The 27,090-nt window shown below is 42.1% G+C and overlaps 4 long non-coding RNA genes across 4 annotated transcripts; all 4 read right to left on the bottom strand.

Moving 5' to 3' along the window:
- Positions 1–478: 478 nt before the first annotated feature.
- On the bottom strand, positions 479–3,300 carry LOC308091983. The gene is made up of 3 exons (XR_013933758.1): positions 3,172–3,300; positions 1,492–1,637; positions 479–695 (listed from the first exon to the last, which is right to left on the bottom strand). It is a non-coding gene; the product is annotated as an uncharacterized lncRNA (long non-coding RNA).
- Positions 3,301–8,999: 5,699 nt separating this feature from the next.
- On the bottom strand, positions 9,000–13,450 carry LOC308092552. Its single transcript, XR_013933795.1, has 3 exons — positions 13,402–13,450; positions 10,019–10,141; positions 9,000–9,420 (listed from the first exon to the last, which is right to left on the bottom strand). It is a non-coding gene; the product is annotated as an uncharacterized lncRNA (long non-coding RNA).
- Positions 13,451–15,732: 2,282 nt separating this feature from the next.
- Positions 15,733–16,825, bottom strand: LOC308091491. Its single transcript, XR_013933725.1, has 3 exons — positions 16,659–16,825; positions 16,008–16,142; positions 15,733–15,807 (listed from the first exon to the last, which is right to left on the bottom strand). It is a non-coding gene; the product is annotated as an uncharacterized lncRNA (long non-coding RNA).
- Positions 16,826–17,629: 804 nt separating this feature from the next.
- LOC308091492 lies at positions 17,630–25,223 on the bottom strand. The gene is made up of 3 exons (XR_013933726.1): positions 24,974–25,223; positions 20,714–20,855; positions 17,630–17,660 (listed from the first exon to the last, which is right to left on the bottom strand). It is a non-coding gene; the product is annotated as an uncharacterized lncRNA (long non-coding RNA).
- Positions 25,224–27,090: the final 1,867 nt, after the last annotated feature.

The raw sequence follows: 27,090 nt of genomic DNA on the forward strand, positions 1-27,090 counted from the left end.
TTTTACACTCAATTGAAAGCAAATACTGTGTACTCACGTGGAGCGCCTTCAGCCATCTCTATGGCTGTAATCCCCAATGACCACAAATCACTCTGCAATGACAGAGACACACTGTGTTAATGGTGAAAGAAAGATACAGAGCAAGAAATACATAGTAAGCCAGACAGACAGACGGATATCTCATACAGGCAAACAAAGCAGTTAGCAAACATAAACACAACACAAGAAGGCAACAACAGCAATGATATAGCATGTCTGAGGTCAAAAGCATCAAACAGATAGTAAGATACTGTAGCTACTAGGGCAAGTGCTCACAGTTAAGGCAGAGATAAACACAGGCATATACTGTACGTGCACTGCGGCAGGGTGTACTGCCACACACACACACACACACGCACACACGCACGCACTGAGACTCTGACAAACACACACACAGAGACCGGTCAGACCCAAGCTGTGATCGGACCAGTACCTTAATAGCGGGCGGCACGTTGATTGGTACTCCTCCACGAACGGGGACAGAGAATCTGCATCCGCTACACCGGCAGTCCATCGGCCAGAAGCGCGCCACATGGGACTCGAACCTGTGATCACATCATCATCCCCGGCTTATTCCCAGCCTGAGCTCAGCTCCAGACGGACCCGACACAGAGAGGCGAGAGAGACAAGACAGAAAGGGCTGCAGCATCTTCCATCTGAAAACCCAAAGAAATAATGTAACACTTAAATGTTTTTTCTCGTTTTCTTTCATGTAAAATCGCATGTAGTTATTGATTTGTTCCTTCTACCCTTTATTATGTGTATTTAAATAGCTCATAATGCTTGCACTCACTCACTGCTAAGTTATTGCTGCTCACGGAACACAGCTAGTGGACGAGGTAGTAGGGATACAAAACAACCTTTGTTTCGGTAAGTAACAAAGTGGTTTTGTTTACTTTCACTACAGTTGGGAGCCCTCGCAGGGCAGTTGAATTCCTTGTCTATAAGCAGAGCCGAGCGCCTGGCAGGGCGTTAGAGAGAACTCACTAACGCTCCTGACCAGGGCTAGGCTGACCATCGAAGGACTCTGCAGTGAGCACCTGAATGTGGCAAAGTGACAGATACACAAAGCTTCCGTCTCTGCAGAAAACTTTTCTATACTTCATCATGAAGATGTCGGACCAAAGTCCTCACAATATGCCACTTCATGATGGACTTAATAAATGTGGTTCTGGGTGGTTTGGTTTGGTTCTGTGTGTGTGGCAAAATCCTGAATGTTAAATGACTGATGAGAGTGTGAAAGCGGATTTAATGGTGTAGCTCTACCTAACGCACCAGCATATGTGTGTACTGTACACAGTAAAATACATAATGTTCTCTTAACGCCAAACAGCGTACGAATGGTTCCATTTTGGCTACATTCTTCGGAGTTAATTTAACAATGGGATTTTACTGTGTGAGCATGCGTTTACTCCAATCCACATGTGGCAACATGCTGGCCATGCAGCGTACCTCTCTCTCCTCTATTCTTCTTGGTGCGGTCGATGTGGTCTTTGAGCTGGATGCGGACCTGCCTCTCATTGGGCAGGTCTCTGATGAAGGGATGTTTGAGGAGCTGCTCTGTGCTGGGCGACTGTGGCTTTTCACCAGACAGCTCTCTATGAACCCCACACACACACACACACACTTCAAAGATAACAGATATACAAACTCATATAAGCACGGCACCAAGTGCTGCTATGAGCTTGTAGATCTGCTATTTCACAAACATCTTGAACATTTTTAACAAATCTTTGCTATTGGGGGAACCAGGCACAACACATTTTCTAATGGGGGCCCACGGCCAAAGTTTAAAATGTATTTTTGCCATTCTTATAATTTATGTCTGATAGTGACAGTGAGAGGGAGAGAGGAAGGACAGAAGAGTGCGGGTCGGTCACATGCAGTAAAGCAGCTTGTGTCGTATTTGAACCATGGTCAGCAGCAGCTGAAGTATGTAATGTGTTGGGAACAGGAGTAGAAGACTAGTAGCATTGGGTCAGCAACAGGCTTGTTTGTTTAGCAGCCTTACATGTAAATACTGACCATATCAAGCCAGGTCTTTAACATATTTGGATCAATAACAAGATCAAGAACATACCACCATGCATTTACTCTGCCCGCCAACATACTACTGGGTAATATTAGAAGTGATGTCAGGTATATTGTACACACTGAGAAACAGCATAACAAAAAGAAGCAGTGCACCACCCTGTGGTACCAACTGGCATTGCATATGCCTACTGACTGTAACAAGTACTATAGCATTATTTATATATGCACTCATATTACTTAGTGAGAGTATGTTAGTGTTCATTGGTTTCAAGTCACTTACAGTAAATATAAGTCAATCTTAAGTATTCCTCATTCACTCCAAAATCTCGGTTGTGAAAAATCATGCATCATTCCAAAATATACTGTAAATTCACATTATGTAATTTCCCCTCCACTGGTGATCGTAGTGAGATCACCTATTTAGTTAAGTTGATTTTAATTGTAGCCTACACAATGCTTCTGGTACACAATAGATACTCATGAGTTACTGTTTTTATTACTTATTCATTTATAAAATGTGTGCTCTAATTGTTAAAAGTTCAAAGCTGGGTCATAAAACCTCCAAGTCCAAAGTCACAAAAGTCCAGTCACAAGTAACCGAACAGAACAGTTTTAGCCTAAAATTAAAAGTTGTCATTATTGGCGGAAGTTTGTACGAACTACGTGTCATAACTAGAAAACACTGACATATGGGAACAGTTAATAGGCCGGTCCTAAATGACCTGAGACTTTTTGAGGGTTCAAAATGTAGAAGCAAGTCAGAGATGTGTTTATGCCCTAATCCACTGAGTGATGCAAAGACAATGATCAATATTTTCAAATCAATTTTGTGACTCAAATTGACACTGCATATAGGACCTTGTGAACCCATTTTCTGGAATGCAGCGAGATACATCTTCATATATTGCTTCGTTCCTGTACATTCCTACAAGTTTCACTTGGGCTGTATTAGAGCAGGTTACTGCGTTCAGACTGAGATATATCTTTAGAAACCTTTCTAGTGTTTATTAATTTAATTGAACTCCAGCACTTCTGTAGGTGGGTAAAGTTAAACTTTATTCAAAGGATTTCGCACATAAGTTAAAAAAATAGTCTCACCTGCTCACACATCAGAGCGATGGGGTTGTTTACACAGCCATTGACAATCTGAGCTCCTCTACCCACAGTGAGGCCTAGAGATTTTTCATCCCACACACGGCCTCCAATTCTGTCCCTTCCTTTGAGCACCACCACCTGGAACATCATTCATATTGCACAGGATTAGGGAAAATTGCTGCCATCTGCCAATGTACTGGAAGATAGTTTACTAAGATACTTTATTTTTTTACTAAATGTCTTTTATCCCACGATTTTGTAACCCTTTTTCACCCGGTGCCAATTTTCTAAGTGATCCTGCACTCAATTTTCTAAGTGATCCTACACTCCCCCCACAGCCTAGGGAGCCCAGGGCCGAGCTCATGCCTCCTTCAATGCATGAGAGCCAACTGACCTTCTTGTCACCTGACAGGGGGGAGTTTCCCCGACTAAGATACTTTAGTTTGATGGTCTAGCCTAACCTGCGTGCCTAAGTTCTGCAGTTGCCGTGCAGCAGCCAGTCCTGATGCCCTCGCTCCGATCATAATCACATTTTTCTGTAAAGACAGGCAAAATATTCCACTACAACCAGGGGCCATACTAGAGGGACAAATTTACAGAGATACTTCACGGTATTTGACCTAAAAGTGGTTTAAGTGTCAAAGCAAGAGACTTTACCATCGCTGAGATGCTTCAAAGCAAGATATTTAAACCTCAACATCTGTCAGATGACTTCTTGAATGAGTCGAGGTGAAAAGCACTCGGGTGGTGCAGCGATGAAGGTAAAGTACCTTCCCACCACCCCGGAGTCTAGGGGTTCGAATCCACCGTGTTGCATCCGGCTTGGCCGAGTTTCTATACGAACCGTGTGGGGAGGGTAATATTTGTCACTGTACCTAATCCTACAGGCTGGGGGCGGTTCCTGTCAGCGGGTAATGTTGAGTGGGAGGAGTAGGACAATGGCTATACGTCCTCCCGGTGTGGGCTGCTCACTGGTAGGCGAGCCAGTAGGGTAAAAACAGCAGTGACAAGCAGTGGGAGGAATTAATTGGCATAACGACTAAATTGGGTAGAAAAGAGGGTAAAAGTCATTGGCTACTCTAAAGAAGGAAAAAGAAGAAGGGAGTCAACACTCACAGAGCGGTATTTCTCAGGCAGGAGAGGCTGTTTGACTGCCAGCACTCCAGTGTTAATGAGGCCCTTCCTGGTCATGAAGCGAAGCACCTGGTCCAGCTCCTGCACACAGCGCACACGCACACAGCCATGGACGATGACATGTGGAGCACACTTCTGGGGAGTCAGCACCTCCTGAATGAGTGGATTGAACGAAACAAAGGGGATTCAAGCGTTATTCACTGTTTCAAGGGTAAGTTTCTCCTGAAACATTTTATTTTCATTTGTTGCTGCTGTGATTTCAGACATATTGGGTGCCAGTGGTCACTTCAAGGCTACAGAGAGCAGGTTACATGCAAAGGAAGCAAACATCGTTCTCACACTTTTAAGAGTTTTCAAAAACGTGACGCGCTGTGAGCTTGTATATCTGCTATTTTTTAATAGCCAACGGTAAAATTACACAGATGCTTTCCCGGGAAAATATAAAATAATTGGACGTCATTACTTCATCTATACTGTACCGTACAATCCCTGTGCCAGGAGGCCAGAATGAGGTTTCGCAGGGCCAGGTACATGGTGGGTTCTCGAGAAAAGTCAGGAAACTCGTACAGCTCATCCAGTTCCATCATATCTGGTCGCACACACACACACACACACACACACACACACACACACACACACACACACACACACACACAGGGCTTTACCACACTCATTGGGCTGATAGAAGGGCTGGAAGTATGGACACATACCTGGAACTGTAGAAAACAATCATCATTGTAATGGTTAAAATATGACAAGATGCATTCTGGATGGATTTATTTAATAACAACTTTTAGTAATGTGAACTCATACATAATGACAAGCCTAAACTATGGATGATAGCGTTAATGTACAGTTAACCAGCATTAACCATTAACCATGTAAAAGTAGTGCATCATACAGTAGTAATATCTCTTGGTGGATGCAGATTATTGGGTAAAATGTGCACAAAAGTAACTGCCATGGACTGGAACCAAAAGATGAAAAATAATATAGCAGGGCTTTGCCTAGAAAGTGGAGGGTCTCGGTCCCAGACTGACTGAACCTGAAGTTAGAATAGTTTACTAGACAATACACATACATTTGTAAACATGTTGACAATGAGTCATATGTGGCAGGCACTATAGCAGCTGCTGCTGCTCGGTGTGTAGTCTATAGTGGTGGAAAGTAACTAAGTACATTTACTTAAGTACCGTACTCAAGTACAATTGAGGTATTTGTACTTTACTTGAGTGTTTCCAATACTTTTACTACATTACAACTCGGATTCCAAATGTTGTACTTTTACTCCACTACATTTATTTTAAAACTTTTGTTACTCAGTTACTTTGTAGATTTTTATTTTTATTATAAAACATACATTAACCACCACTTCAGCCTACATTTAGGCCATTTGAAAATAGCAGATATATAAGTTCGAGCTTGTAGATCTGCTTGTAGATCCGCCAATCAGCGTTTCATATCAGTCCATTTAAATAATGTTACTGTGTTCTGAAGGACATTTATTTAACACCATGTTCTCTATGATAGATTGTGTATTAAATCAACTACATGTGAACACGTTAGCCATTAGCTAGCTAACAATTGATATTTAAATGGGCAGATGCTTGCATTGCGTTGGTGGCGGGGGTTATTACATAACATCCACTAATGTTTACAAACAAGAACCCTTTCTATATCATAGAAAGGTTCAGTTTAAAGCTGAATACATTCTAATGTTAGCATTAGCAAATTAATGCTACAATCTGGGAATCCATTTGTAAAAATGTCTTGATTCAATTCAACTCTAAGTTTAAGCCTTCTTCTAATATCAAAACAAAACAAGAACGTCTCGTTTTAATGAAAACGGCATCAGCCAATCATATCGTGGGAGCGCCACACCACATTTGCATATGCTCGCGCGCGCTGCGCTATAACAACGCAACGGTTGTCGTTCAGCGTCAGACCGTTCCTGCTGCACTGGTACTGTACTAGACCGTTAGCATCAGAGATGGGGAAACCGCCTGCTCGCCAGTCGCTCGTCGACATGCGTCCTTCCAAGATCATCAAGAAGCTTGCTCTCACCAAGTCCAACTCTGGCTCCTTGAGTCAGAGGAGGCGGCGGCGGGAGAAGCGTCTGGAGGCCATCTTCCAAGTCACTGAATCGGTCAAGCGAGCTTATGCCCTCGACCAAATCCCTCTCTGGCTCCACCTCGACATCCTCGAAACCATCCAGGAGGAGGAGAAGGACAAGGAAGAGGAGGAGGCGGCTCCTCCTCTTGCCGCGGCGATATAGGGACTCGATTGCAGTGACAACACAACGGCCCTTTTAAGGGCCAACCACTCTCTCTTTAAAAAGGGAAAATTCCTCTCCTGTTGATGTTACGTTATAGGAAGGCTAGCCTGCACTCACTCACTCATACATTCACTGTACAGACTAGCCTTGGATCAAGACGGTCATCGGTCAGTCTTTTATCAACTGAAGGCTAAGTCAGTTTAAGTTTAAAACAACAAACTCACGGTTGTTAACATGGCGAGAGAGCACTCAGCACACATAAGCACCCAAAACACTCAATATGACAACGTCGTCGATGCAGCGGCTTTCTTTTAGCTGCGGAGCGCCGTTGATGATATTATATCCATAGCGCTCGCATGCAGCGTTATTATTACAGGGGGGGGGGGCGTGAGTAAGAGCGGCGCCGGGGTGAGCGGCAGCCAGCCGGCCTGGTGGGCTGCGGCCAGCGGCAACTCTGGACCGCATCGTTAAAGCACCCATATAAACGCTCGGCTCACCTGACCTCCACACACAGAAACATATGAACCAGACTCACTGAGAGTCCAGAGTTAACTTGTTAACATGGCGAGAGAGAGAGCACTCAGCACACTGTTAAAGCACCCAAAATAAATCACTTGTGACAAAACACTCCACATATGACGGCGTCACCGTAACGCGCGGCTTTGCGCTGAGGAGCGCCTTGAATATGCATCATGTCCATACCAGGCACTCACATGGACGTTATTACAACGTTCAAACCGATCAACCATTACTAGTCTCAAATCAAATCTCCCCCTGATATATTAACACATATAGCTTGTCTGAAACAATGGTAAATGGGGCAGGCTTCACCTGGCTTTGTGCCAACGATTCAACGTCAGATCGTATATTACCAGGTGTGTTGTCGTCAGTCTGACAGATGAAGATCACAAGAGCAGCGCTCCTTTCCAAAAGGAATCTCACTCAACATACTTTAGCTGCTAGGCTACAACCATAGTTATAATATATACCTATAGATATATACCTACATCTACTGGCTACAACCAGGACACTACATTTCTACTAGAAAGACTAGACTTACCAGAGACTGCATCGGGTTCTTCCTAGGCTCATAAGATCCAATCCTCTGATCTGATCCGGGTTGGAAAATTGCTGTCCCGACGCTACGCAATCAGAAAGGAAACCATAAGGTCTCGAGGGAGGTCTCTGAGCTGGAGGTTTCCATCGAGCGGCTCATCCTTCAGGGCTACATTCTGTAGGGAAAACAAGCCTAGACTATCACCAATCCTAATGCTAGCTCTCTGTAGCCTGGTTCCAGACCATAGACCCCGCCCACTCTCTGAAGCTCCACGCAGCTTCAGGCTGATAATCAGACTAAGCTCTCTGAGCACATCCAGCGTGAAGCTCCTTCAAAGGCAAAGCTGTCCTGCTTTAACAGCAAGGCAAACGGCAAGCCTGTAATTCTAATACTAGGTGATTCCTTAACATCATCGTCACCTATTGTCTCCCCGGTGGAAATGTAACAGAGACTGAGCTTGTTCCATCTCTGGTTGACCTTCTATCAAACAGCACGTGACACGGGGGGAAATTACGTCATGGACAGGTAATAAGTTAGACTCTGCAAGATAGCCCCACCTGGTGTACAAAGCCCGCAACACCACTCACCTCTATGATTACACATAGTCCAAACATTAGACATACCAGGCAAATGAAATGAGGGGCCCATCTGATATAGTAACTGATGACATTTGTTTAAGAAATTCAATTTAAATGCATGCCTGTGTAATTCTTTTTCTTTTTTGTCTCCTTTATTTATTCAGGGAAGCCCATTGAGAGCAAGCTCTCCTTTTCAAGGATGTCCTGATAACAGCATATAAAACACATACATAATGAAGAATAACAAACATTTGAATCATATTACAAAGTCACAGATGCAAATAAATATAGTGTTACATGAAACAGGTGCAGTCACTATGTAGTGTGTCCTCAAGAAGCACCCTAAATGTCTCTATTGAGACCAATCGCACCAGTTTCAGAGAGTCCTGAAGTTTGTTCCATTTGTGTGGAGAATAATGAATGAAAGCAGTCTTTCCTTGTTCACTGCTCTTACGTGGACTGGTATATCTAATGTGTTTGTGAATGTGTTTAAGGTCTATTACTAGCAGGTATTTTCTAATTGATCATTTTATTATTTCCCATGATTTAGATTTTATGTTTCTGGTTGAAACTTAAGTTGGCAGTATACCAATGTTCATCTCATTGAGGCCTTATTCTGTGTATGTCATAATAGGCAAATATTTGCCTATTATGACATACACAGAATGGGGAAACTAGGTTTCATGTGGTTAATGGTAAGGCTGCAAACTGTGGTTATGTGAATACTTTGTAAGACAACAAACATTGCTCCCACAAAGAGACAAATTAATACAGATTATGAAAGGTACCATTGGCCATCAAGTATGGTGCCATGACCAGTTTACAACATTTTTCATTCAATTTAATCTTGTTAACAGCTTGATTACTTTTCAGAAAGTTCAGTTCCAAAAAATAATTCCTATCAATGAACAGCTCCAGTGTTTGTGTCTCTGTGTGTCACACACACACACACACACACTTAAATAATCCTAAAACCCAGTTAAGTGAATTTGAGCTCTTCTTCACATCTCTCTATTAATGCTCTGGGTCCATGAAGATACAAGCTGGACGATTCTTTCCCATGGTTTGGTCCCCTCGTGGTCACTGCTGCTCTGAGATGATGAAACCCTATTTATGATTCTTGACGTAGCGTGCAGCATGGACAAGTACAGGCCCATCACGTAGCTGGTAATGAGTCTGGCTGGAAGCAGAGCCCTGGTCACCCAGCCCTATAGAGGAACATAAAGCCTGGTTTATACTCTGTAGTACCACGGTGTCGCTTGCCAAAAAGCTTTTTGGAAAGCAACACCCAAGGTCAAGGTTCAAGGTTGTGCTTTATTGTTACATCTTGTACACAGGTACATAAGAGTAAAACAGATTTTTGTTCGGCTTCCTTCAGACAATGCAGCAGCATAGGTAATAAGAATAAGAATAATAACGATAATAAAAAGAAAGAGTGCAAAAAAAGCTAAAAAAGAGAACATACACGACACAGGAATATCATCTTGGTATATTATATACACCAACAGCTTTTTTTTGTAGCTGCCACATTACTTTATGTAAACAACTTCACAGTATCTTCTATATACAGCAGTTTAGGTAGGAACAGTTCAAGCATATTAAAGTGAAAGAAAAGGACAGGAGAGGGAGGTGTGAGGGATGGGGGTGATGTGATATTATGTCAAATATCATGTGCTTAAGGGCTTGTGACACAGGGAGCGACACTACGCCTGTGTATCCGCTTGGATCCGCAGGGTCACACTGCGCTCCTCATGTGAAAAGATGTGTTTCTACGAGTCACATAGAACAGTTCAACAAAACACTCACTATGACGGTGTGGGGAAGTTAACCGCTGGTCCGGCTCTGGAGTTCTGCCGGCACGTAGCGCTTGTCCAGCCTGGGACTTCTTATTTTTCTCAGCTTGGTGGCCATGAAAAACCGCAATACACCCTGCAAGGAAGAAACTTTGATTGTTACAACACACACAAACCACTGATAATAGGAAGAAACTTTGATTGGTACAGTTACACAAGTAAGTAAAGAAAGTAGTCTGACTCGAGTATGACTCGGCCAGGAACCCCAACCTCCCAGTCTCAACCAATATTGAAGTCTGAACTATTTGTTTGAAAATGCCAGAACAATTACTTTTATAGCTATCTTAAGCGAAATGTACACTATAATATAAACTGTGAATCTATTTATTCATTTTATTTTCCTGTAACTCTGTTGAATGAACCCTAACTGACTGAGTGACCCATGAACTATCCTCTAGCACCACACTCAGGCCAAATATAAACATTTCACACAGATATATCATAAGCCAACAGGCAGATTCTGACTTTGGTGACCCCATGGCTTTGCCTCTAGTGTCACCCTTCAAACTAAAATGTCAGTGTAAGGATCAGTACGACTTCTAGAGGCTTTTAGACTCCTTAATGTCCATAAACATTCATTTGCATGAATCTAAACAGCTGTTTGTGTCATGGCTATATCCACACAGAACTTGAAGTGGTGCAATTATCTTTCTAAACAAGGTTCATTTTTCCACCGTGAATAAAAGCATCAACCTATTTGATTAATAGCTTGATTCTGATTTATTTGTCACACTCTCAGTGTAAACACCTTTAGTGTTCTTTCTAAGAGCTTGTTTACATTCCTTGTTACAAGGGGACTAAAGTGTATTGACATGCAGGCAGAGAGACACAGATGTGATGTTAATGTTGACCACCGTGTCGATGAACTAGAGAAAACAACAAATAAATCACATAACTTAGACAGACTGACTAGAGATGAAGAGTTGCATTCCAAAATGTACATTGTAATACAATAGTTTGTTTTTCAATTTGACAAGAAAATAGGGAGGTAATAAGACCATAACATGATTCTGATGAAGATTTTTAAACTCTCAGAGATGAATGAACACCAAGGATTTTACTGTGTAACTGAACAATAATGATGTGAATGGAGTCTAATAGAATCATTCTCTAATAGAAATCTTTCAATGTTGTTGTGATTGCTATTCATCAGAAGTCATAAGAAAGCACTGTGTGTGTGTGTGTGTGTGTGTGTGTGTGTGTGTGTGTGTGTGTGTGTGTGGACATGTGTGTGTGTGTGTGTGTGTGTGTGTGTGTGTGTGTGTGGGTGTGTCCAAACACACGTCACAAGTGTGGACACTTGAGCATATATACGTAAATCACACTGGCTGCGGGTACATGGACCATCATGTATTCATTCAGAATGAATTCATTCCGAATGAACTCATTCCGAATAGAGGAATCTGATCCACTCACCTGTTTACATGGGACCTGAATAAAAGTATTCCTCGTTTACATGACCAAAGCATTCATTCGGAATATAACTTTTGACATGCGCAAAGTGGTTCCCTCCTACGCCCGGGCATGGACCAGGGGCCACTACCCGGAGCAGAGCTTCCCCTGGTGGGCATGGGAGGAGGCAATAGCCCCCTTGTGCCTCCGCGGCGGAGGTCTGTCGGTCGTAGACAGGCCGGTAAGCAACGCACCGACTCCTGGCCAGGCAGCGTTGTATGCGGTACAAGCCTGTGTTCCTTTGTTATCACCGTTTTAATGCAAAAGTAGCAGATCTACAAGTTCAGACCAGTTTCTTTTTTTGTATTGGTACCAGACACGTAGGCTAGCCTATAGTATTTGTCACATTTCTCATGTAGGTACGATGACGTCATCGCGCATTCGCACATGGTCATTATAATAATAAATAATAATACATAAACACCGGACCGCTCATGGTCATTATAATAATAAATGGAGAGAGAGAGTCTATGAAACAAGGCACGCTCATTTATGGCAAAAGTACAAAAGTATTGGCATCAAAATATACTTAAGTAGAAAGTATAAGCTACTCATTATACCGAGTGTCACGTTTTTTCTTGTATTATTATGAAAAAGCTTTGAAAACCCTCTTACTGCGCCGAGTAGCGCGCGGTGCGCACACGGGTGAATGCGGGGTCTGTCGCCCTAAAACACAATCGCCCCGGGTCAAAATCCAGCGGCCGTGGATGGCCCGCTCAAAAGGTGCGTGGGGCGTGGTGTTTTGGGACGACCGTTCCGACTGCCATGTAATGAATTGATTAAGTAAAACTCATCTGTTTTCGCTGCAGCTGCGCCCTAATAATGTTGTTTTCATTTATTTTTGTTCACGTATGCTATTAAAACAATGCAGCTATTGCAGTATTGGGCCTTAACATGTGATTAAAAATGTATACGTATTTGGCCCCTCATATATAAAATAAATGTAAATCTGATTTAAAATTGAAACTTGCAGCTGATCAATGTGTTTCTGCGTTTACGTGTGGACAGGGATTTAAAAAAAAAATCTTTGTCATGTGGCCAGGGATTCTTTTAAAAAACTGAGGCCTAAAATACCCGTTTAGAAGAAGATCCATATAAGTGTAGCATAGGGCAGCAATCCTCGGAGCGTCCGTTCTCCTGGACAAGTCTGGGCTTAACCATACAGGCTTATTAAATGACGCTATAGAATAGAATCATTCATTTTATTCCGCAGGAGCGACCGTGGACGAATTAGAGATTTGATAGGTCATTTTTGGACAATTCTGACAGCACTACTAAGCACGGACATGCGCAAAGTAATGCATGTATTCCAAACAGAGAGGAGTGTTTGGAATAAAGTGTTTACATGGTCAATTCCGATTGGTATATCCCGATTCAAACGGTCTATACCACCCCTCCTAACCCGAATGAAAATTCATTCGGGTCAGACTGGAATGGAATATTCTATTCCAATTGAGGTGTTTACATGAGCATTTCTATTCTGAATGAATTCATCCATTCATTCATTCCGAATAGAAGTGTATTCATTCCGAATGAAACTGTCCATGTACCCGCAGCCACTGTCACGTTGTTGTACAGGTGATGGTTTGTTTGATTTTAATTTCCCAGTGTGTGGATGGTTGAATAATTGACATTTAGTAATAAAACTGCATTGAGCAGAATGAGCACATGATCCACATTTTAAATTACCAGTAGGGAATCTAGGGATATTGTCTAAAAAGGTTCAGGGTCCGGGAGGGTTGTGTTCTGACCTGACCAGTATGGACCTGATGTTGGGTGCTCGTTTGTATACTACTTGTAGGGGGTTGGGGAAAATAGGCTTGAGAGCGTTGTCAGAACTGATGCTGTGCCAGTGTTTAAGCAGTGTGTTGTTGATTTCCTTACCCAGTGGGGAGTAAGTGGTTAGAATGTTGTTATCCTTGACTACCTTGATGTCCAAGAAGCTGATTTCCTTAATGTCTGCAGCCACGGTGAAGTGGAGCTGTTGAGGTATTCATGGATGGAACATGTGTACGTCTTGCCGAGTGTCTGAGAAGATGATAAAAATATCCTCTGTAAATCGTTCATAGAATTTGACATCAAAAAATATATTTTCTGGGCACAATACAAATGTGTTCTAAAATGTCCCCATATACAGCTATATATTAGCCAGCTATGGGGCCATGTTGCTACCTATCGCACAGCCCACCCTCTGTAAGTAGAAGTCGTTTGAAAAGGAAGTAGTTATTCTGTAGGACCAAAGTGGTCAGTTCCAAGATACGATTAGTAGTGCTAGGATAAGCATCAGTTGATTTCAGAAATTCAGTGGCAGGGTTTCTTGTTCATTTGAGAAAAACCACAGATAAGTCAACTATTCAGCAAAGTGGATAAATGTTTCTACATGCCCTCTGTCAAGGTTAAAGGAGTAAAGTGCCTTGATGTTGGGGCTGTGATATTTAAACTTAAACAGTTGTGAGTTTGAATCTGACCCATGGCCTGTGCTGAATGTCATCCCCTCTTTGTTTCTTCTACACAGCAAAATCCTCAGTGTTAATTTAACTCTGAGAAAAAAGTTTAACCAATGGACAAGTTCCATTTGTACAATCTGGGTGTTACAAATTGATAAATTAACACAGTATTTTACTGTGTACAGCATTCCTGTCTCTCTCCTCTATGCTGTCTAATAACACTGAATTGACTCTAATGTCTATTACTGTACCTACATTGATTATTATGTATTTATTGGCATCTATATTACTATACATTATATGCACTGTATCGCTTCTCTTGCATTGGACTGTTTGGCCACCAAAATAAATTTGTTGTACATTCTTGTCCATTGTCAAACTAAAATCCATCCATCCAATCAACTACATTCTGTACATCCTGAGTGTGCTTCTTCCCTGGAGAGGTCCATTGTGAGTTATTGCTACTGCAAAATAAGATGCCAAAAGGCATTTACACTCAGCACCTAGCACCATAGCTGAATGGTTAGATGGTTAGAGAGTACGCCTGGGAAGGCGAAGGTCCCAGGTTTGATTCCAGCTGTCAGCAATGTGTCTAAGTGGCAAACTGAGCAAGACGCTTAACCCCTAACTCCCCCCCGAGCACTTTACACCAACGGCTGCTCACTGCTCCAAGGATGGATAAAATGCATAGGACAAATTTCAAATATAAATATGGTAAAAAACAACCCAAGGAGTGGGGACCAAATTATTATTATTTATTCTACAACTGTGCCACTTGGGGCAGTAAAGCACTAGTCAGGAATATTACCCCTTAATAATATTGGAGAAGTAAATTGATACCAAAGGGAAACAGATAAGTTTCATTACATGAAACGTCTGTCTTTGAATCAATACCTTCATTTTGCGTTGGTTCACCTAGAGCAGCTCTTCTCAGACCCATGATAAAGTGTCTGTGATGGAACGCCCGTCTACACTGGATGTGTTTGTCCTCCTGAAGGTACCTCTGTGCTACTCTGCATGTTCACACAGCTTTTCACTTGAGGCTTATCCAGACACTCCACTGAACCTGAAGTAAACACCAGCTTCACAATGTTCATTCAGAAAACATTGAGATTCAGAGACTTCAGACATTTCTTTTTTAAACTATGAAAGATTACTGTAGGCATTTAACATTCACATTAATATTTTAGATTTTACAACATTACAATATCAGTTATCTTATTTTCAGATGCCAATTTGTCTCCTGGAAACAAAATGTGTGTATAAATTCTTGCAGAGGTGTTAAGACGTCAACGTAAAAGTAGTCCCTCTTGTACTGTAACTTCAGACTCCTGGTATAACACAGACAATTATCTGTCCAAGCGTGTGCATTTGCACTTCCCTAAATCATTCATTCAGACTTTTTTTAACGTACTCCCATTGTAGGTGATAAAACAAATGAATGGTTTCTCTCTCCTGACTGGATCAAACTGGTGTCCCAGCTGAAAAGTAATGTTGTGTTTACTAAAGAGCTGGAGAGAAAATGGTCCTCACAATGTCTATTTCTCAAATTTAACAATACTTGTGCGGACATTTGGTCCAAGTACACACAAACAAACACACACACACACACACACACACACACACACACACAACCCCCCCCCCCCCCCCCCACTGTTTCTCTCAGCATGTTCATAGCCCTCTTGTTGACAGAAAGTACTGTTATTGTAGTACAACCTTGATGGCTTGGACTTCAGAAATGCTGTAAAAATGAACAAAAGGGTTTTACCTTAATTTATTTGTTCTTAGTCATGATCACCTCCTTCTGCTGGGCTAGTTCCTCCTGAGCATTACACTAAGCCTCCTATGGAGTAAAGGACTGAACAGTGAAATGGGATTTGTGGAAAACATACAGGACATTTTCAGTTGTTGTTATAATCCATATTTTCTACAAGGTAGTAGCTTACTGGACGACACAGACACACAAAAACATACAGAAACTGCATCTGTCACAGTCAAAATCTTCATTCCCTCACCCAACTACTAAACTAGTATATACTTTACCTTGTTCTGGGCCACTGTGGTAGACATACTAGTTATCTATTCCTGAATGGCTTTCATGGCGTCATCCACTGCCTGGATCTGTTGATCTCATAACCAGCCTGCTCTCTTCGCAGTTCCTCCAACTCCAGGGCCACCCTATATGCATGGATGTGCCCACACATGGACAGAAGACAGTATGAGATGATAGAAGACGGGTAAGACGTGGCACTGTGGCCTGTCCACTCTTAAAAGCAGTTTGTTTGCCCCAAAGATAGAAATTAGGGTCATATCGCATACTGTAGATTTTGATATGGAAAATATGGTATTTGTAATTGTTTACCCCACAATATAGGTCTGCTTTACTCCAATGTTTACATCATTCTTCAACATACAGCAAACTATGTACAGAAATGGCATTATTCTTTAGACCAGTGGTTTTCAAACATTTTGTGCCCATGGCACACCAAAGTGCAAGTCAAAATCTCAAGACCCACCTGTATTAAAATCTGTGCAACATAGCCTCTATGACATGTGTTATTACTGTTTTCTATGAGTGCTTAGTGCTTATTTTTTGCTGCTAAAGGCAAACTACCTAGAAACAGTCCTACAACACCTTTTAACTTAACTTTATGACACTGGCAGGCAACATGAAGACACCAGAAATCTGCATACCTGCTGTTTCTCCTTGAGCTTCTTATTGAAAGCATCAGCTTTGGCCGCGTTGAGTTTCTGCTGAGAAGCTTTGAGCTCCTTCTCTCTCTCAGTCTCTGCGTTCTTCATCTTGTTCTCCAGCACCTTGTACTTCTCCTCCACTTGCTTCTGCACGTCCTTGGTGCTGCAAAGAGTCTCCTCGCTCACCTCTGGACGGATGCTAACACACCCAACACAAACACACTGTTTACATTAAAATGCGTGTACGTTTAATAGCCCATACTTTTTAAACCACATTAACCCTGGCATTCCTATTCAGGGCAAATTTCTAAAGTAACTTCTAAAAGCTAATTTCCAAAATAGTGAATCTACAAGTTCAAAACATATCCCAAAGTAACTTTGTTGTGAGCTTGTAGTTCTGCTAGGTACATACAGTAGGGCTTAAGACATGTCGTTAGATGTGACTGCATGGGTACTGGAGGAAAGTAGTACTGAAAACATTTGAGAGAGCGTGCGTGCGTGCGTGCGTGCGTGCGTGTGTGTGTGTGTGTGTATCCTCACCATAGACAGTAAAAAGGTCCTCACCAATGGCCTTGTGCAGTCTCTCCATCTCCTCCTGCTGTTGGAAGGAGCTCAGCTGCATCCAAAATGTAAAAGAAAATAGGGCAAAACAGAGTCATAATATAAGGGTATACATCAAGGATCTGGGCACAGAACTGTAGTAAACACAGACCAATATATGTGAGCAGAGGTACAACATGCATGAACCAAGTCTGAGAATTTAACTGGGTGAATGTTTTTGAACCACCATACTTAGTTGACCGTATTCTTATGGACTACACTAGATATCTTAACCAAAAATTGCCGATCTACAAGCTCACAACGCATCGCGTTGCAATGTGTTGTGAGCTTGTATATCTGTTATTTTCTGCTAAATGTTAACTCCAGAATAGGAATGGTCCAAGTGGTTAATTCATTTAATAAAACATTACCTCTGGTGGCTTCATATTTAGGACTTCCTTCCTTGAAATAATCAAAGCAAAATATGACAAACTACAGAGTACATAAATGCTGTATCAATGTTTGACACATGCAGAAATGCAATCAGGCAAAAGGAATCCCAATTTGAAACCAATGTGTGCAGTTATTAACACTCTATAGCCATATAACAAGGTTAGACAATTCATGAACACCTAAGAGTACATTTACTGTAGCACCTTCTTCTACTCCACACAGCCAATGGCCCTCATTTATCCACGCGGTGCAGCCCAAATAATGGGCGTACGGCAAGATCTCCGCACCTTTCGGCATTTATCAATATATCCTGACGTTGGCTTCATCCTACCGTAGGCTGAGATCTCACGTCTGGTAGAGACCAGTTGTTGACTTTGGCTGCGCCCGTTTGTTCCATCCTAGACCTGCAGAGCAACATTGTCTGACTGTCTGACAGGCATCTGGACACATATATCCACTCCAAAATGTATATCTACACTATAAAATAATGACTGTGATAATATAACATTTTATAAAGTAATTTAAACAAACTGCTTTAACAGTCATTCAGATAAGATTGCAGATCTGGCTGCATTGAAAATAGCAGATCTCTATAGCCAGATTCCATTCCCCAAAGTTCGGTCACTCGCTCACTCTCCTCGCTTCCTCCACTCGCGCCTAAGCCCCGCCCCTGCGAGGAGCCGAGGATTATTTGCGAGGACGAGTGGCCGACCAGCTGGCCTCAAAGGATCGGACTGCACTTAGCGCGTCATTTCAAAGCGACGGCAAATTCCGCGATCACTTATGACGTCTCACACAGCTGGACCAGAGCCGTGGATGAAAATATACATGCATAGAATAATATGCAGGTATAGAATAATACAGAATAGAATAGACAATTCATCAATGTGGATGGCCACATTGTTATCTTTATAGTTAACATTTTGTGCAAAGCCATTTATTCCTGAAATAGTGAACGAAGCGCCAGGATGAGCAAACTTACATTTATGAATTAAATCCTGACCCGTCCCTCTTTTTGCTCTTACAGTCCCCAGACCCCCCACCCCCCGCAGCAGTCCCGCACGGCACTGCTGCGTATAACAGCCACCGTATATTACAGAGTATGTCTGACTCTGAATTACATCATTCATGCAGGGTGGCCATACGTCCTCTTTTACCCGGACATATATTCTTTTGGGGGGCTGTCTGGGGGGGGGTTTATAAAATCCTTCAAATGTCCGGGGTTTTGAGAGTTTGGGTGATATCCTCCCCACTTCTGGGACGAAGAAAAAAGAAAAAAACTCAGACGATTTTGCTTGATATTGTTTGATAGCGAAATAAATCATGACTGATAGACATGAAAGAAGACCCTTCACAGCAAATACAGAATTTTAAAATGTAAGAATCGGTTCAGAATTGAATGAGTACGGCTATAGTTAAATAGCGTAAAGTGTCCTCTTTTTGGGGAATTCAGAATATAGTCACCCTATATTCAGTCTATATATAAATACAATACATTATTTTAAACATAATCTTTGTCACAGTAATTTATAGTAGTCCATGCACTGCATTGAGATGAGGCATGCACGGAGAGAAATGAACTATCAGCTTTTGAGACAGTATAAGTGTGCACAATATATTACAATGTATATAATTGTATTATACTTTATATCATACAAAGCAATAAAGCCAGTGGCTTGTTGCGTCTTTTCAGTTAATTTACACTGTGTGTGGGTGTGTGTGTGTGTGTGTGTGTGTGTGTGTGTGTGTGTGTGAGATGGGCAACGAGTGATCGGCGGGGGCGAGGGGGGGGCAGCCGGTGTTTTCGGGGCATGGTTTCGGGTTTCAAGCATTGTTTGTGTGGCCACATGTGGAGGAGGACCATGTATACGTCACGGGAGAAGGGAAAAAACAAAAAAAACGTCTACACGTGATGCGGAAGTCTGCCGCGGAGGAGCTGTGGAGAGTGGTCGAGCCTACACTTGATGTACACTCGCTAAATGCGGAAGTAGAGAGCCTCCTCGGCTCCTCCACTCGACTCCACTCGCCTCCTCCAAGAAGCAACTGAGTAATTGGAATTTAGCACATCCGGTTTGGAGTCGGAGTGACCGAGTGGGAGTGAGCGAGTGGCCGAGATTTTCGGGTTTGGAATCTGGCTTATATGACCCGCAGTCGGGACTCCCGACCATCTTTTCATGGACAGTGAGGTCTACAAACTTACAGTAGCTTGTCCTATGGTATGGAGTTATGTCATAGAGAGTTATATAGGCTACAACCTGGCTGGGTTAAGGATATAAACCTGACGCTCCAATCTCTTATAACGTGGGTGGTGGCACGGGATCACTGCAGTCTGCAGACCGCCCGAGTCTCATGGGGAATATAGCCTACATGACTGCTTTAGTGTAACTCGAACGCGCACTGCTCGGTATGGGGTAAATAAATATACAAACGTATTCCATTCATGGCGATGTGATTGGTATCATAATATGTCATTCATGTAGGCTACAAGCCTACGTGACTGACAAAGACTGTACCGTAACGGATTATGAAAGAGTCAGACACAGTTGGGCGCGCGTGTGTGTGTGTGTGTGTGTGTGTGTGTGTGTGTGTGTGTGTGTGTGTGTGTGTGTGTGTGTGTGTGTGTGTGTGTGTGTGTGTGTGTGTGTGTGTGTGAGTGAGTGAGTGAGTGAGTGAGTGAGAGGCGTGTGCGTGCGTGCGTGTGTCTTGACAGGCAGCGAGGCGAGGCGGCGAAACTCTTTCTTTGGTCGTATTCTGGTTCTTCATGTCGTAAAATCGGGGTGTTTCGAGAATATTTAAGGGCGTGTTATTTAAATGACGCTCGTTTTCAGACGTGAGATTTATCAAGGCTGGGACCAAATGTACGCTCGGATCAGCTGTGTAGGATTCGTTGATAAATGTGACTTCGACGTTGGCGTACGGCCGAATATATGGAAAAATATACGCCGGTTTATACGCTGCGTTGATAAATGAGGGCCAGTATGTCTATATTGTCCGCCTAGGACCTCCGGAGTCCTAGGCAGGCTCACTAACATCAGCTATAGCCGCTGGTATAGAACCTGTACCTCTGCTGTGTCTTCCATCGCTAATCCATCTTCTGCTGACTGCTCTTCACTGTGGACTAGAAGAACGTCTCCACACGCTTCTGCTTGGTCAGGAAGGCCTTACTGATGTCAGCTACAGCACAGATACCCAGCTTATAGTCATCTGAAATTGAAATATGGAAAACATGATGTGATGTGTGACACTGCAGAGGCACCTTACCATATTTTGTCCATCACATCTCCTTTGCAAATGAATAGAAAGATTAGGAATTAGAAATGCATGTTGATTAAGACAACATAGAACAACATGTTGAATGTTTCCTGTAACTCCTAATTAACCACATGAACCCCATAGCGTCCTTATTTTTGTAATTGGCAAACAAACGGTTGACATTCAGCGATAATAGCCAATATGCAAGCTCATAACACCTCGCATTGCAACGTGTTGTGAGCTTGTAGATCGGCTATTTTCTGCTAAGAGATTTGGTGCAGAAGGGGAAAAATGATCAACGAAGTATATAGGGTTTAAAATGGTTAATGATAAAACAAAAATATGTCCTGCCTACTGTTAGACCCTTATGGATGTTAGTATCCTCTTCATCATTTTAAAGGTGTTTCCTTCCATTCAGAAATTCCACTCAAATTGAAACCAGATCAGTTATTTGGTTCAAATAAGTCAGACACTAGATTGATTGATCAGAAGGTTCACATTTCAACATCATGCAATTAGAAAATTAGGCACCAACATGTAAGTGGAAACGTAGCTACCACATTAACAAAGTAGACTGTTATTCAAAATGTGCTGATTATAATCTTTACAACATCCCTCTCTGTAGAATGTATTTCAAGTTTTATAATCACATTTTCAAAAGTAACTTATCAGCAATAAAGTCTGCATAATGATACTGCTCACAATTATCTTTATTTTTGATGGGTGTTTATTTTTTCCTCTCAAATACCCTAACTAAGGATCTGCAGACAAAGAGTGATTGTTCATAGAATATGATATTGTCAAATAATGTTCTAGTCATTCAGAAGCAGACAGACAGACATCTCATACAGGCATACAAACAAAGCAGTTAGCAAACAAAACACATAACAACACAAGAAGGCAACAACAACAACAATGATATAGCTATAGCATGTCGAAGGTTGAAAGCATCAAACAGATTGTACAGCTACTCATATCAATACCTCTCCTGTCCAAGTCCTTCAGGGATTTGGATGACAAGTCTACTTTGGGCTTATTGAGCGTGGCCCTGTACCATGCTCTGTAAACAACATTACATTAGGATTCAATTAACAAGTATATATAGAACACAACATAACTACACTACTACACTACAACACAACACAGCCAAGACTATAGCATCATAACAAAGCAGTCACATTGTGACTGCTTTGTTATGATGCTCTATAGGTGTTGTGACTGTCACAACACATTTTCAAAAATGTTCAAGAATAATGAAAATAGCCAATCTCTATCTCTGGTCCATAGCATTGGACCAGAGCAAGCCGATCTCGGCAATCAAAACTTGTCATGTCACGACGTGATGTTACTTATGAGCTTATATGACTCATAACATGACAATGGTGGATTAAAAGATAATAAATAAAGACTTGACACAGACAAAGAGGATAAGCTTACCATACAGCAATATTGGTGAGTTTATCATTGTTACAATCAGACTCAGCCAATAATTAATTACAGTCAGATTTTCATCTATAGTTTCATATCCATTTGAAGGTTGAGGCATTAAACGTGTGTTTAGTAAAATATCTACACTTTTCCACGAGATTCAAACAGCCGAATTGACAGCAGAAAAACATGTAACCTTCCTTCAATGAGCAACGTTGGTAGTGTTATGGTGAAATGTGTGACCTGCCAATATTATGTCATGTGACTGAGGACTTGTTATGTGGAGTCCAATATGGTCAAATATTTTGACAGGTCACACATTTCAGCGTAACACCGCAGGAGGCGAGTTAGCGAAAATGATTGACAGGTGCATTGCGTGTGGGGTCACAATAATTATGAACTTTTACCCCAGGGATGCAAGGGTCAATAATGTTAACAAACAAGAAACCTTTCTATAGGTTCATTTTAATCCATGCCTTTGATAATCCATTTGAATGTTAGCATTAGCAGATTAATGCTACAATCTGGGAATCCATTTGTAAAATTGTCTTGATTCAAACAACTAAAAGTTTTTCTAATATTCAAACTAAAACAAGAAACGTGTTTAACTCTCGTTCAGCCAATCATAGTCTGGGAGTCGTGCACTACATTTGCATATTCAAGCGCGCGTTGCACTATAAACGCTCATCAGTTTTCGTTCAGCGTCATAACGTCCCTGATGCTGAAGCTGAGAGAGAATTACTTTGCAACAGAGATGGTTCAACCAACTGCCGACTGCCGTCAGCTGATCACCCATCCTTCTGAAATGGAGGATGAGCTCAGTTCTTTCCACCACTACAAACTTCTCGAACTCTGGCTCAGTTTTCGGAGAAGGAGGAAGAGGAGAGAGGAGGGAGAAGCGAGCGCGGCGTGATGAGTTCTTTGAACGGGCTGATAAGATACAGCGACAGATACTCCAAATCCAACGACACCTCTCCACTTTACAGGCGCAGGTGGGGGAGAGGAGGAGGAGGAAGAGGAGTCTGTCACTGTAGCTTCATGGAGTTTACACTCGCACCACAACGGTCCTTTTCAGGACCACCAATTGTGCACTAAAAGAGAGTGTAGCCTAAACTATTAACTACTGTGTGGTATGAAAATGCGCGGCCGTTGCTGGAGCTCAGTGACCGGCGGTGGGCGTCGGTGCTGGACTCTGGTGTGGACGTTACTGCAGACAGAGTCCGGCCGCGGCTCTGAGCACCCACCACCACACAGAGCCAAGGCTGGACGCACCGTTAAAGCATCCATTTAAACTCATATCCACAAACAAACTACACTACAACACAACTCTACACAACAACACAGCCTAGACTAGGGCATCATAACAAAGCAGTTACATTTGTACACAATCGACTCAACTCTCTGAATTTATTAGCAGGTCGCAAACAACGACATGTAAACATCCTTCAATGAGCTACACCTCTTCCGTCCTCGACGTGACGGTGAAATGTGTGACCTGCCAACATTGTGTGAGCAGTGGGCAAGTGGGTATGCATGTCCACAATATGGTCACAAAGTTCACTGTATCACAGAGCTAGCAGAAATGATATTTAAATGGCCACATGCTTGCATTGCGCTGGTGGCGCGGGTTATTACATAACATAACATAGTAACTGTGTGAAAATTAACTTTTACCCCAGGGATGCAGGCACGTCCACTAATGTTTACAAACAAGAACCCTTTCTACATCGTAGAAAGGTTCAGTTTTTGTTGTCAGTCTGATAGACACAGATCAAAAGACTAAAGAGCAGCGCTCCTTTCCAAAAGTGCCCAGCCAGCACCACCACGATAGTCGCTTCAAGCTGCACCCGGCGCCCAGGGGTGCAGCGGGGGGGCCGAAGCGCGCTGGTGCTGGGAAGCAAATGCCTATATTTGTAAGGAGCGTCTTTACATAGACATGTATTGCTGTGGCAGGCTGGCGCTGTCAGCTCAAATGGCTTTCTCAGTGGACACGACGCCTTGTGGTTTTAACCATCTTTTTAGTTTTTGGGCGGTGAAACCGCCCCTATAAGTGAGGTTTGGAAATTTGTACAATTATCCTGCGCTGTGATTGGCCAAAAAGTACCCCGCCTAACCCTGCACCGTGATTGGCCAATCACAGTCTATTCAGGACTGTGATTGGCCAGTGTCACATGACACATGTGCATAGCCCTATATAAGAAACCATAACTTAAAAAAACCCATAAATTTGTTTTTTTAAAGTTATGGTTTCGTCCATCATAAAGAGTGTTTCAATAAATGTATTTATTTTTTGTACATGATTGGTTGACTCCATTCAGTATTGTGATTAGCTAGCAAGACACCGCCCACTTCACACAGGGTGTGATTTTTTTTTAACAAACTACATTCCTTACACGGTTGTTGATCTTAGCCTACATCTCAAACGCAACAAAACAACCATTGGTTGAGAAGAACAGTGTGGAGTGGACTGAACATACTTTAGCCCTGAAACATGACAGTCGAGCGTCATGTGAACCATGGCTAAACATACTTTAGCTGCTAGGCTACAACCATAGTTATAATATACATATATATCTATAGATATATCTATATCTACTGGCTACAGCCAGGACACTACATTTATACTAAGAGACTAGACTTACCAGAGACTATACAACTGCATCGGGTTCTGTTCTTCGTAGGCTCTAAGATCCAATCCTACTGATCTTATCCGGGTTGGAAATCTGCTGTCTCTACGGGCTACGGGCTCCGAAAGGAAACCAATGTCTCCACCACAAGGTCTCTGAGCTGGAGGTCTCCATCGAGCGGCTCATCAGGGCTACATCCTGGCATCTGTCCAACCTCTCTTTATCTTTGTGTCCAGTAGTCTCCAAATTCTTCTACAGAAGGGTGCCGGAGCAACAGCTCCACGTGGATACGTTCCCATAGGGTTTTAGGCTACTTACTACTCGCTAACTCTATGCTATTGCTCTGCTCTCTACTCTTTACACACACACAGTAACAGGAAGTGAGGCGTGACCTTTTTCAATCACATCCGGGGGAATGTCGTAAATAGCTGATCTACAAGCAATTGTGAGCTTGTAGATCTGCTATTTTCAAATGGCTGAAAAGTGGTTAATGTGTGTTTTATAATAATAATCAAAATATACAAAGTAACTCAAGTTTTCAAATACATGTAGTGGAGTAAAAGTACAATATTTGGATCCGAGATGTAGTGGAGTAGAAGTAATAGTATTGGAAATTGGAAATACTCAAGTAAAGTACAAATACCTCAAAATTGTACAGTACTTGGTTAGATGGGAATGTAGACCTACTTATATTGTGATATGTGATACTGATGCACACGCACGCGCACACACGCGCGCGCGCACACACACACACACACGCACACGCACACATGCAATTGTCAAGATGACCACTGCTTGATTTAAACATTTTATAGTTTGGAAACCAAAGATGGTTGAGGAAACCAAAATGCTATGATATGTTCCCTGCAGCTGGAAGTGTATGTTAGGGTAGCCTTGGTAACTATGAAAGAACATTGTCACATCGGGGTGATGTCTGCGTAAATGAGTTGACATATTTGTAGTATTTCCACTGGCGTAATGTATCGTCGTGAAACACTTGCGACATACCGTAGTCTTTTTATCCACGACTCTTTTGCCATCCTGAACTGGAAACCCAAAGTGGCTCCAAACGCCAGATCTTCTGGATAGTGGAGGGTCTTCTATTTCTGGTCCCTCTGTGGCATTAGCCATTGTTGCAACAGTTTAAATTCAGCGTGTTTTCTCTTTCGGCGTGACTTTTTTTGTTTGTTTACTCTGTGTGGGGGGAGCGGGGGGGAGGAGCAGGCTAGGTTGTTCTAGGTTTCATAGCTGATCTCAGATCCACTGAAGGTTATCCATTGAAGGTTAGTATGTTGAGCACAGAGCGCATCGTCTGAAGTTTTAAAAAAAATAAAAAAGTATATTATGTCGTTTGGTTCGTAGCCGTACCGAGCCGAGACCCTCGTATCGAACGGTTCAATACGAATACATGTATCGTTGCAGGATATAGATATATATATATATATAGATATATATATATATATATATATATATATATATATATATATATATATATATATATATTACATTTTGGAGCAAATACTGCAATGTAATGAAATACTCTCTTACAAGTAAAAGTTGTACAAAATGTACTTAAAGTACCAAAAGTAGAAAGTACTCATTATGCAGAATGTCCCCACTCCCCACACGTTTTAAAATGTATACAAATATTTTGAAAATAGCTGATCTACAAGCATTTGTGAGCTTGTAGATCAGTTATTTTCAAATGGCCGAAATGTATATGGTTGAAGTGGTTAATGTATGTTTTATAATAACAATGAAAATCTACAAAGTAACTAGTAGGCTAACTATAGAACAATATTTGTAGTGGAGTAAAAGTACAATATTTGCCTCTGTCTGCGATGTAGTGGAGTAGAAGTAAAAGTAATGTAAACTGGAAATACTCCAGTAAAGTACAAACAAATGTACTTAAGTACAGTACTTGAGTAAATGTACTTAGTTACTTTACATCGCCGTTTACAAACAACGAGGTGTGCACGCTCTGGTGCTCTGTCTGGCGTGCACCTGGCTGGCGTGCACAGTTTGTCAGGAGCCAATCATATGATGGGAGCAGCACACCTAATTTGCATATACACGCACGTGTTGCGGTATAAAGCAGCAGCAGTTAACAGACTGTACTTATTGTTCCTGTT

The sequence above is a fragment of the Gymnoscopelus braueri genome (assembly GCF_963280865.1).
Source record: "Gymnoscopelus braueri genome assembly, chromosome: 9".
NCBI lineage: Eukaryota > Metazoa > Chordata > Actinopteri > Myctophiformes > Myctophidae > Gymnoscopelus > Gymnoscopelus braueri.